Source organism: Eublepharis macularius, chromosome 4 (genome assembly GCF_028583425.1).
Source record: "Eublepharis macularius isolate TG4126 chromosome 4, MPM_Emac_v1.0, whole genome shotgun sequence".
In the NCBI taxonomy this organism is placed as follows: domain Eukaryota; kingdom Metazoa; phylum Chordata; class Lepidosauria; order Squamata; family Eublepharidae; genus Eublepharis; species Eublepharis macularius.
In genome coordinates this window covers 45,406,166-45,419,048 of record NC_072793.1, presented here as the reverse complement: position 1 = coordinate 45,419,048, position 12,883 = coordinate 45,406,166, and the positions used below count along the sequence as shown (strand labels likewise).

General features: G+C 48.2%; 1 protein-coding gene across 1 annotated transcript in view; it reads right to left on the bottom strand.

The window, feature by feature from the left end:
- Positions 1-12,883, bottom strand: part of LOC129326872 (protein shisa-6-like) — a 367,308-nt gene that overhangs the window by 234,335 nt on the left and 120,090 nt on the right. The gene's annotated exons all lie outside the window — the stretch shown is intronic.

Here is a 12,883-nt window from a genome sequence, read left to right as displayed (position 1 = left end):
AGGCAGCTGCTGGAGGGCCACCCCCAACCCGGGTGCGTGAGGCAGGGGCTGGCACTGGGCAGGGGCCTGCTGCTGAGGCTCCTCCTCCTCCAGTGGTTGCGAGCCAGCTGCTGGAGGAGGGGCAGCATGTGGTGTCTCCTGGGATGGGCGCGGAGCACATGACTTTCCCTGCGCTCCCGCTCACCCCAGGAACCCAGAGGATGTTGGAGGAACTGCCCGTGAGACCCCCCCTGGGGCGGTCCACCCCAGTTTCCTCTGAGGCCAGCAGCAGGCCTCTCGCGGCTGTGCAGGAGGAGAGGACGCGGGAGGAAGAGGCAGAGACTGTGGTGGAAGAGCCCACATCTCTGCCCCTTCAGCCTCGTCCATCCCCACCTGCCCGGCCGAGAGTGGGACACGGTGTGTCCGGCCAGAGCACCTCACAGGAGGTGCCGCAGGGTGGTCCCGAAAGCGCTTCTCCTGGGAAGCGTGGGATGCCCTTTTCCTCCGAAATCTGGAAGCACTTCCAGGCAACGGAGGATCCCCGAGCAGCCCTGTGCCTGCATTGTAGGCAGCGCGTCAGCCGTGGCAAAGATGTGTGGCATCTCTCCACGTCTGGGATGAGGTACCATATGAAGAGGCACCACCAGGCGGTGCTTCTTCGGGAGGAGGGTTCGAGTGGCGCCGCACGGCCGCCAGCTAGCCAGAAGGAGGCAGGCTCCTCTGGTGCTCTCCCCCCAAGGGTACCTGCAGGAAAGGGACGCCAAGCCTCTCTCCCGGAGATGCTTGGTATGCAGGGCGCTAGTGTGCCCAGAGAGGGGATCCGGAGGGCGAGCAGGCGCATCACGCGCCACATCGTCAACATGATAGCAGTGGATGGGCAACCGTATTCCGTAGTTGAAGACTTCGGCTTCTCAGGGCTGCTCCAAGATTGCTTTCCCTGGTACGCCGTCCCTGCTCGCACGTCGTTGAGCAGATCGGTGGTGCCCTCGTTTTACAGGGCTGCCAGGGATCATGTGAAGGCACAGCTGTCCCGGGTTGCCGGGAGAACTGTGCACTTCACATCGGACATCTGGACCTGCCCAAGTGTGCAGCAAGCGTACCTCTCGCTTACTGCTCACTGGTGGGAACCCGAGTCGGTTCTGGGTGGGGGCCGGGGGGAGGTGCCTAGCACAGCTAGACAGGGAAGGATGCGAGACCGCCAGGCCGGCTACTGCAAGGCCTTGCTTCACGCCGAGGTGCTCGACGTGTCCCACACGGCGGAGAACATCGCTGCCACCTTAAGGAGACAGTTGGACGAGTGGATAGGCCAGGGACCCGCCACCGTGGGATGCATGGTGACGGACGGTGGCAAGAACATGAGGGCAGCGGCGCATCTAGTGAGCCGAGAGAGCGTCTACTGTGCCGCTCACAAGCTTCACCTAGTGGTGAGAGATGCGCTGGGGTTGGGCTCCTCGAAGGAACCCGTGGATACCCGGACCCGTGAACTCCAGTTACTTGTCCAGAAATGTCGGAGGCTCACGGGTCACTTCTCGCGCAGCGTGAAGGCCACGCACGAACTGCGCCAGACACAGGTCAGGACAGGTGTGCCAGAGCACGCTCTGATCACTGACGTCAGCACTCGCTGGAACTCCACCTGCGCCATGCTTGAGCGCTTGGTGGAGCAGCAGGCCGCACTCCACGCGTGGCTCTCCGAGCACCGCGGTGCGAGTCAGGTGGGTGAGTTCAACCGGGAGGATTGGCTCACCATCACCCAGACAGTGGAGGTCCTGAAGCCCTTCAAGGACTTCACTGTGGCGGTCTCGTCAGACACGGCGACCCTCGGTCTGGTCATTCCCCTGGTGCACACGCTCCAGAGGAATCTGGCCACCCTTGCAGACCGGGTCGCGCCCCGTGCTGACCTTGTTCCAGCGGTGCGCGCATTAGTGAGAAGGCTGCAGCAGGGCATAGCTGCCAGGCTAACTCCTCTCACTAAGGAAGAGTCATACATGTTGGCGACCATGTGTGACCCGCGCATAAAGGGCACTTTCGCCGAGCGGGACGGGAACCTCACCCAAGCCAGAGACGGGCTCTGCTCTTGGGTGAGGCGCAGGCAGGCCAAGAGGGGACGCCTGTCGACAGGGGGGACGCAAGAGGGGCCCTGCCGTGCGGGTCCCTCTGACGCCCCCTCTGCGCAGGCCCCCCCCGAGGCCACCACCAGAGTGCCGATGGAGATGGAGATGCTCCGGTGGGCCCTCGTCCCCTCTGGGGTCGTGAGGACCGTGAGAGAGGATCCGGCGGAGGCGATGGTCAGGGACTACCTCGCGGAGCCCTGCGAGTCGCTCTCCACCGATCCGCTCAGCTACTGGGCCAGGAAGGAGTCGGTCTGGCCGGACCTCTCCCTCGAGGCGCAGCGGCTGCTCTCATGCCCTCCGACGAGCGTGGAGAGCGAGCGCGTCTTTTCACATGCGGGCGACATTGTCGGCCCACATCGCACTCGCCTTCTCCCATGGAGAGTCGAGCAGTTGACCTTCCTGAAGGTCAACTCTCGCCTCTTCGATTTCTCAGGACTGGACTTCCAGAGTGACTGAGGTGAGCCCAACTTGTGGCCTGCATCCTCTATGAGTCCAATCCTTTGGAATCGCGCTCTCCCCTGTATAAAACCCTGTATATACAGTTAAAACCGGCCAGTAGAGGGAGGGTGGTTAGGAACCAGTGGCAAAGGGAAAACACCCAGCAATTTGAAAGCCCCCCCCCCAGGGTATTCAAAACATCTCCCATCACTGAGACATACCCTGTGGGACCAAATTTATTATGAGAAATAATGCCCCAGAAACATGGATTGCTACTGGAGGGAGAAACAGGTTAGATAGGGATTGCTTAGGTGTTTTTATCAGATGAACTCCTTGTAAAAAAAAATTGTAGAAGAATTGTTGTACTGTTTTTTGAAAGTTGATGTTCCGTTCATGTAAAAAAAAGGAAAAAAAACCAAAAAAAAATGTTGTGATTATGTTTTTTAAAAGTTGATTGAATGTTCATGAAAAAAAAAAAACCCAAAAAAATGTTGTGATTATGTTTTTTAAAAGTTGATGTTCTGTTCATGTAAAAAAAAGGAAAAAAAACCAAAAAAAAATGTTGTGATTATGTTTTTTAAAAGTTGATTGAATGTTCATGTTTAAAAAAAAAAAAATTGATGTTAATGTTGGGTTTGCATGGTTGGGGGATGCGGGTAGAGTGGTGGATGGGCACCGGCCAATGATGATCTCTCACAGATGTTCCCAGGTAAATTCTGAGGCTGGTGTGGGGGTGGGGGGAGACCTCTGCAGAACTGCTCCAGAAATACCATTGTCCAGTGCCTTGGAAGTGCCCAGTTCAGCTTTGTGTGTCTGAACTGAAAGCACAGCCACAGGAAATGACATAGGTTCTGCTGGACCCTGTTGCAGTGGTTCCCCCACCCATTTAGTCATGTTATGGAGGGAGAGTTGTATTAGGCTGGTAGTTATTATGATCATCTTCTGTTTCCATGCCCTGTTGTGCCCGCTCACTATGTAACCTGCTGTAATGTTCAAAACTTTACTGTTTGTCCATTTCAAAAGAAAAATTGTGTTTAAGATTCTCTGATGTGTAGTTAATTGTGTTGTGTTGTGCTATGAGGGACAATAAGTGTAATATGTTGTGATTTGTTGACCACTTGTAATTTGAAAATGAGAAAATAAAGGTTTTTTAAACTTAATGATTGTGTGTCTGTGTTCCCTTCTTTGATGGGAGGTTGGTTCCCAGCATAGGGAACAATGGGGCAGGCTGGCCAGCCTGTTCCTGGGGTACTGGGTGTGGGGCAGCTGAGGGTGGTTTTGGTTCTGAGAGGGGCTGAGTGGAGGATTTGGGTCTGTGTGTGGCAGCTGGGGTGGGGGAACTGGGTTTGTGTGGGGCTGTAAGGAGTGGACTATGGGGGATGAGAGCACTGGTTGTCCCTTGTGCCCAAGTAGGCCCCTGCTACTGTCCTGGTGTGGGCTTCCATGCCTCTATCAGTTGCTGGCCCTCCTTTGCCATCTTTTTCTGAAATTTTCCTAGGGCTGCCAAACTCCTGGTTGGGCTTGAGTTCAGGTTAGAGAGAGTAGTTCCCTACAGAGAAACTGGCTGCTTCCAAGGGCAATCTCTTTAGAGGGCAAATGCGGACCATGGATTCTGGGGGAGATCCCTACTCAGATTTTCCTTTCCACAAGTCCCACCCCCAAATTGCCAGTAACTTCCAAGGCCAGAGTTTGCCACCCCAGAGAGATCCCGTTCCCACCCTCTTAGCCTTGGCATGAAAGTTGTAGCCCCCATGGAACGCTTCCAGGTTCCTGATTCCAAGCCCAATGACACCAATGTAAGACAATCCAGACCTCCATCAAAAATGGATTTTAAGTAGCAGTGGGATTGGGCTGCATTTCAGTCATTCACATATCTGGTTGTGTTCCCAAACATTTAGCTTATGTTTTTTTAAATCAGCGTATGGCACTTAAGGACACTTTTAAATGGTTCTAAAAACATATTTTTATTATGAAGTATTTAATGTGGCATTGATCAAGGGCAGGCCTTTTGGCCAAATGAGCAGTATCAGTACAGTAAAATTTAGACAAAGCTCATAGGAGGAAAAAGCATTCACACTGTGAAGTGGGAAGAAAGTTTCAATTTACATGTACCATGGACTCCGAAAAAGACATGTAAGTGGCATCCAGACCAAATCAGGCCTGCTTTCTCCCTTGAAGATATCAATTGATGATAGTGCTTATGTCACATCATGAGAAGACAAGGTTCACTAGAAAAGACAATAATGCTAAGAAAAATTGAAGGCAGTAGGGAAAAGAAGAATACCCTAGATGTGGTAGATTGACTTCGGTTTGCAATACATGGACAAGGTTTTTGGGATACTGTGGAGCTCAATATAATTCTAAAGTACACCACAAGTGATTTGAATGCATAAAACATACAGACACATACACATAAAATGTATATACCCCCTCCCCACCAAATTAAAGGTTTATCTTATGCCCCGGTTTTCTCCCCCATGGGAACCTAGAGTGGTTTACACATTGCTGTTCTCCCTTGATTTGTTTCACCCTCATCACAACCAGGCTAACAATAGACAGCTGCTCCATGCCTCACATTGGAGTGACTCCACCGATGGCCTTCTTAGTTGTTGGAGGGGGTGGAGGGGGGGGAGGAAGGAAACAACGCACTCCTGCCCACTCTATCTGGGGCCTAGGTGACCAAATTGCTTGGCCTTGGCAAGGAGCCAGTGGTGGGGCGGCACTGGTTCTGGGGCCCCGTCCAGAACATTTGTCCAGGGCCCCAAAATCACGTAGACTGCCTCTGGAAAACACAACACAATTGTTTACTTAGGCTGAGCCAAGAACATCCATCAAGCCTACAAGGCACAGAATCAGAGTCTGCCAGATTCTAGACCAACTCTCTAGCCATTGCACTACAGTGGATATCTAAAAATTGTTCATACCCCCACCAGCAACTTGAACATTTTTCTCCAAAAGGCACAACTTGGCTGGGTCTCAAAAAGGACTATGATGCATGGGCCTGTCAATGCATACTGGTACTAAGGCTCTGGCCGGGGGGAGGGGGGCATTGTGCCAATGCCACCCTGGCTTTGGAAGGGGACAGTAAAATAGAAGAAATAATCTAGCTTCAGTGCCTCCCCCCCTTCTCTGTCTCTCTCTCTCTCTATAATGTGAGTGAAAACATTACTATACCATCACTGAAGCCTACAGGATACTTAGGGTCTGTTCACACACGCATGATCATTTAATGGCAATGCTCTGGCATGATGATGTCTGTTCTAGGAGGTGATGTGATCATCACACAAGGCTGGGGAGCACGCACAATTCACAGCAGGCAGATTTGGGCCACAAGGGATCCTGCTTTGGCCTGTAGGGCCCAAATCAGCCCACTGCAAAGCACAGGCATACTCTCAGGGCAGCCAGATGACATCAGTGACATCACGGCAGCAGCCCCTGGAGCGTACCTTGAAGGCTCATTCACTGACTTTCCCCCTTCGGGGTGATAGGTGAGAGTGGGGGATCCCCCACCAAGGGGAAACGGATCCCTAATTGTGTCTGAGGTTGTGGAAATCAAATGGGTCATTACCTCCATATTGCTTCTGTCTTTGAGGGACTTACATGCACATTATATTTAACTCCAGATTTCTTGATTGTCAAGGAATGCATGTGGTGGGGGGTGGGGGGAAGGGTGGGAGAAGGGCACCTGAGGGTGAGGGTGGCATTTGGCATGCAAAATGCCACCCCTGGCAAGACAAGCCTCTCCCAGCTGTCAGTGGTAGAGATGAGAGCAGAGCACCCACTTGGGGAGGCCATGAAATGGCCCCCCCAAGTGGGAGCAGGCTGAGCCTTGGTGGGGGGATGGGAGGAAGGGTGGGAGAAGGGCCCCAGAGGGTTGGGGGGGGATTTTGTTGCTGTGGTTCCCCCCCATTAAGTCATGTTATGGAGGGAGAGTTGTATTAGGCTGGTAGTTATTATGATCATCTTCTGTTTCCATGCCCTGTTGTGCCCGCTCACTATGTGACCTGTTGTAATGTTCAAAACTTTACTGTTTGTCCATTTCAAAAGAAAAATTGTGTTTAAGATTCTCTGATGTGTAGTTAATTGTGTTGTGTTGTGCTATGAGGGACAATAAGTGTAATATGTTGTGATTTGTTGACCACTTGTAATTTGAAAATGAGAAAATAAAGGTTTTTTAAACTTAATGATTGTGTGTCTGTGTTCCCTTCTTTGATGGGAGGTTGGTTCCCAGCATAGGGAACAATGGGGCAGGCTGGCCAGCCTTCTCTGCGGGTGGTGGGGGGGTCAGGGGGGTGGTTGTCTGTGTGCCAGGGCAGGTGCTCTTTCCCAGGGACGATTTGGCACTGCCACCATTGTGGCACCCCTTGTCTGTGCAGAACTGCCCTGGGAAAGAGAGTTTAGGGGTTCCCAAAAGGGGAGGGCAGGCCAGCCTGTTCCTGGGGTTATGGTGGGTGTGGGGCAGGTGGGGGTGGATTTGGGTCTGTGAGGGGCTACTGGGGGGATTTGGGTCTGTGTGTGGCAGCTGGGGTGGGGGAACTGGGTTTGTGTGGGGCTGTGAGGGGTGGACTTTAGGGGCTGAGAGCACCTACTTGGGGAGGCCATGAAATGGCCCCCCCAAGTGGGAGCAGGCTGAGCCTTGGTGGGGGGTGGGAGGAGGGGTGGGAGAAGGGCCCCAGAGGGTTGGGGGGCATTTTGCATGCAAAATGCCACCCCTGGCAACACAAGCCTCCCCCAGCTGTCAGTGGTAGAGATTAGAGCACCTACTTGGGGAGGCCATGAAATGGCCCCCCCAAGTGGGAGCAGGCTGAGCCTTGGTGGGGGGTGGGAGGAGGGGTGGTAGAAGGGCCCCTGAGGGCTGGGGGGCATTTTGCATGCAAAATGCCACCCCTGGCAAAGGAAGCCTGCCTCTTCATTTTTTCCCCATAGGAAATAATGAAGAGAGATCAGCAGCAGCATGCTAACAATATGCTGCTCCTTTGCTTTCTTATGGGGAGGATGGGGGGACCTGCTTTGGGGGGCCATAACATGGCCCCCCAAAGTCCAATCTGTCTGAAACTTGGGTAGTTGTTAGAGAAGGGTTAGAAGAAGGTCCCCACCAATTTTGGGCTTATTTGGTGGGAAAATGCCTCCTCCAGGCGTCCTGAAAGACGGAGGCATTTTCCCAGCAAAAAAACCCGAAAGAATCCCGAAAGAATGCCGAAATAATGCCGAATCCCGAATCCCGAAAGAGATTCTTGTTTCGGCTTTCGGCTAATGACGGTAGAGAATCTTGTTTCGGGTAATCCCGAAACAAGAAAGCCGAAAGTTTTTTCCTTGCACACCCCTACTATTGACCATTATGCTACAGCAAGGTCTTTAGAGACATAGAACATAGAAACATTGATGAATCCAACACCTAATCCTTTCTTGATTTTGTATTGTCGAAGGCTTTCACGGCCGGAGAACAATGGTTGTTGTGGATTTTCTGGGCTGTATAGCTGTGGTCTTGGCATTGTAGTTCCTGACGTTTCGCGTTTGATAGGAGCAGGGAATTTTCTCTTTGATTCCTTCTCATCCCATTTTTTTAAATGTTAAATTGTGAATATATAAAACGATTTAATGCTGGAGTTTTTAATAGGGATGTGATTTAACAATTTAACTTTGAAATCAGTTGACATAATAAGCAAGAAAAGTCAGGGGTTTAAATGGAAACAAAGCTAATTAAAATAATCAGCTTGACTTTGACGGGAGTTGGCCGAGGCCCTGAAGCATTAATTGATGCCAGATGAATGCAGGCCTCATCTGTAGTCCACAAAGGTACAGCATTGTTTTAGCCTTGGCCCAGTGGGTGTAGTCATGACTGCATCAAGCAACCGTTCCTCTTTGGACTGTTAGTTCTTGTCTCTGTTTGGTTTAGCAGCAGTGTAAAATTTATTGTGAGCAGAGACAATCCCAGAATAGTCACAAAGGAATACGTGAGACCTTTTCAAATGCCTCTTAATGTTCCATTGTGCAACATCTGTTAAACTATTATTAATGCATCATATAATGTAGGACATTGCCAGGCCAGCTAGAGATGTTCTACTGTAAGGAAAAGAAATAATGTAACACACACACACACACATACAAGTGTCATGTTAATTTTAAGTGATCTCAGTTTGCCTCAGATGTAAAGCACTTATTCATTATAAAGTGGCTAGCAAACTCATTAGGGAACAAAATATTTTCAGTCACTGTCATTTTTATTCAAGTGATCCTCCCCTTTCAAGTTAACAATAATTTATAGGAATGTTCTGATTTCCTTCTAAGGAGCGTGATCCCTAATTTACCTATAAGAAACATCTCTCTATTCTATTCACTGGCACTGGCACCTACCCTGTTAGCTAAACCAAATGGATTGGGAGACCAGTCCTTATGCTGCTGTAGTGCATCATAGCAGGGATATTAGGTTTGTGAAAAGGAACCATGCCTACTGGCTCCCATTCAGGTCTTGGACGTCTCCTCTCCCATTGCAGCCCACTGATCTCTATGAAATCCCACTCCAGGGGACCCTGAGGAAAGTCATGAGGCAGATCTGCCACAGGAAGAGAGAATAAAGGGAAATTGCCAATTTAGTTCAGGTTCAACCCACTGTCTGAACAAACTGAATCCTCATACAACTGATCTCTTTTCGCTGTGTTTCATCAGGCTGGATAACATTCACATGAGACTATCTAGAGAAAGGGTCTCTAGATAATTTATTTACTTCATGTATATACTACTTTTCTCCCCAGTGGAGACATAAAGTGGTTTACTCCTCCATTTTATTCTCATGACAACCCTGAGAAATAAGTCAGGCTGATTATGTGTGACTGGCCCAAGGTTGCCCAGTGAGTGGGGATTTGAACCTGATTCTCCCAGATCCTAGTCCGACACTGTAACCGCTACATCATGCTGGTTCATATAGATAACATACATAATACCTTTATGAAGGCTAACATGTCATTCTTTCTGCAGGTGTTCCTGTAGTGGTCTACTGAGAACAGAAAGATTTTCTTATATATGCTTTTGATTCCCTGATTCCCCTACCTCTCATCCTCTGGACCACAAAAAATAATTACAAACAATAATTTGAGGGATATGAAAGTACACTTCCTCAATTCCCACCCCCCTCCGGAAGACTTGGTGGATTTTCTGAGTGAAGAAACAACAACAACAACAACAACATTCGATTTATATACCGCCCTTCCGGACAACTTAATGCCCACTCAGAGCGGTTTACAAAGTGTTATTACTACCCCACAACAATCACCCTGTGAGGTGGGTGGGGCTGAGAGAGTTCCAGAGAACTGTGACTTGCCCAAGGTCACCCAGCTGGCTTTGTGGAGGAGTGGGGAATCAAACCCGGCTCTCCAGATTAGAGTCCCGTGCTCTTAACCACTACACCAAACTGGCTCTCACATAATCACTTTTGATAGTTTTTTCTTGTCCCTGTAGTGTGTTGTCTGGCTCACTTGCTTGAGCTCTGTAGGTACCTTTTTGTGGCATGCTTATCTCCTGCTTATGACAATTTGCAGCATGTACTGTGTGGTTTGGATTTTGGAGTCAATTGTGATGATGAAAGATTGTGAATGGAAAAGAAAGATCTCTTTCCCCTGGTGATTATGAATGAATCAATGACTGCATATCAAAATTAATTACAATAGTTAATCAGTTTAAATGTATGGAGCAGGATAATTCAAATCCCATATGAAATCCTTCCATTACATACAAAAGCTGCCAGCGTTTTCCAGCTGTACCCATCAGAAGGTTTCAAAGCACTCCAACTGATCCATAAGCACCTGAATGACAGTGCTTGATCTGAAAAGCAGGACGCACACAAAGATGAGGTGATTTAATTTAACAAAGCAAGGTTGATCATGGACTGTGACATTCAAATTCTAAATTTCCCAAAGTCCCTCTTAGTATTAATTTTTTATCTTTTATTCATCAATTGCTCTTCAATGGAGAGAGAGAATCTGAACTCTCCATGTTACAAGTCCACAGGACAGAGAAAAAGCTTCCTCAAGTGGATTTTTCAGCATCTGAAAACTGGCCTAATTTGGGAGGAAAGGTACAACAGACATATTAATCCTGTCTTTGATAATTCCAAGCAAGCAAGTGTGTGAAGTGGGCAGAATGGGGAAGGAGGAGCAGGGGAGACTGTGTAATAAGCTCTAGGCTGAGGCAAGGAAATTGATTATGTATGTATGTATGTATGTATGTATGTATGTATGTATGTATGTATGTATGTATGTATGTATGTATGTATGTATGTATGTATGTCCTTTCACCCCAGTGGGCACACAAAGTGTTTTACATCATTCTCCTCTCCTCCGTTCTATCCACTCATTAACCTGTGAGGTAGGTTAAGCTGGTGGCCCAAGGTGACACAGCACACTTCCATCACAGAATGTGGATTAGAACCCGGGTCCTCACTCCTACTCTGACATTCTAACCACTACACAACACTGGCTGTCTCCACACTAGTATAAAAAACCCAAGGCCTCATCTCACTCCCATCCCCGAGACACAAACGCAGATTCATACGACAGAGGTGCATGGAATGTTGAACATATGGACCTCCTAGTTCATCAGTGGAGTGAAGGCTGCCTCTCCACTAAAGACCCCTAAAATTTCAAATAGATTGGGTGAAGTGGTCCACTGAACAAGGTGTCCCCAGCGACTTTCCATTGTTTCTTGGGTCTGTAAAGTGCTGTCAAGTTGCAGCCAACTTATGGCAACCTCTGATGAGATTTTCAAGGCAAAAGACTAACTGAGATAGTTTGCCATTGCCTGCCTCTGCATTGCTATGGGGGACCAAGTCTAATGCTTTCTTCTGGACAAAGTAACCTGTTTCTGTGGGGAATGAGAGAACTGTCATTATTGGGCAGCTTCTCCTATCATGTGATGCCACTTGTCTGTGAGAGTTACCTCCCGCCTCCTTCCTTTTTTGCCCAGAAAACCTCAAAAAGCAAGAAAAACAAGCTGCTCTGGTCTTTAAAATGCCAAAACTGGTTATTCACAAATATTTTCTAGATCAGAATAATGGTATATCCGAGAATCTCAAGTATAAATCCAGATTCTCAAATATACCTGGAAAATACTGATGACGTATTTTTCAGGTATACTTTAAAATGGAAATACTGAATCACACACCCCTCCTGTAATGCTCACGTGTCACTGGTGAGCAGTGCCTGTGCTCAGAAGCATCTAGCAAGGTATGAACTGAAGACTCTATTAACCTGCTCAGGTTAATGAACAAGAGTGTTATAGCGGTTAGAATATCAGACTAGAGACCCATATTTGAATTTCCCCTCTGCCATGGAAGCTCGATGAGTGACCTCAGGTCAGTCATTCTCTCTCAGCTTAACCTTTCTCATAGGATTGTTGACGTGAGGATAAAAGGGAGGGGAAACAATGTAGGCTGCTTCGGGTTGCCCAAAACAACAAACCTCTGAAACAGACAGACAAATATTACTATTCTTCGTGTGCCCACAAAAGGAAAACCAGGCTTTTTTTTGAAGAACATGACTTCTCTACCTGTATGAACTTGAATTAGTCCTTTTGTGAGATAGTACTACAAACTCCATAGAAGTCACTCAAAAATACAAAAACATTGCTAAAGTAGGAATAACTGAAAAGAGATTTTTAAAAATAAATGTAGCAGTTGTGTGCCAAAATAAAAATATTTTACAGAGCCATAACTTATCAAGAGCATTTCCTAGGTTCAGTGATCAAATATCCTCCTTGTTATTTTGCTGTGGATGAAGGAATCATAGAATCATAGGGTTGGAAAGGACCTCTAGGGTCATCTAGTCCAACCCCCTGTACAATGTAGGGAAATTCACAACTACCTCCCCTCCCCATACCCCCAGTGACCCCTGCTCCATACCTGGGAGATGGCAAAACACCATCAGGATCCTTAGCCAAACTGGCCTGGGGAAAATTGCTAACTGACCTGAAGGTGGCGATAGGCTTTACCCTGGGCATATATGATAAAAATCCTTTGATGGCTGTTACTAGGATGTGCATAAGCTCTGAGGGTCAAACCACATGAGACAAAATACACTTGAATTACACTCAAATACACTCGAATTACAAAATACACTTGAATTACCCATGTAATTCGAGTGTATTTTGTCTCGTGTGGTGAGACCCTGAGAGGCATCCCGTGATCTGCAATGTGGTTCTAGTGATGGCTCACATATGTGACATCTGTGTTAATTTCTGCACATCTATAACTAAGCAAGCCTCCAAGATTTGTATTGTATGCTAGGATTCTGGCTCTTTGTTGTCTGCTGCATAAAATATTTAACACGTTTTAAATTAATTTAGTAAAGCATTATTTAAATGGT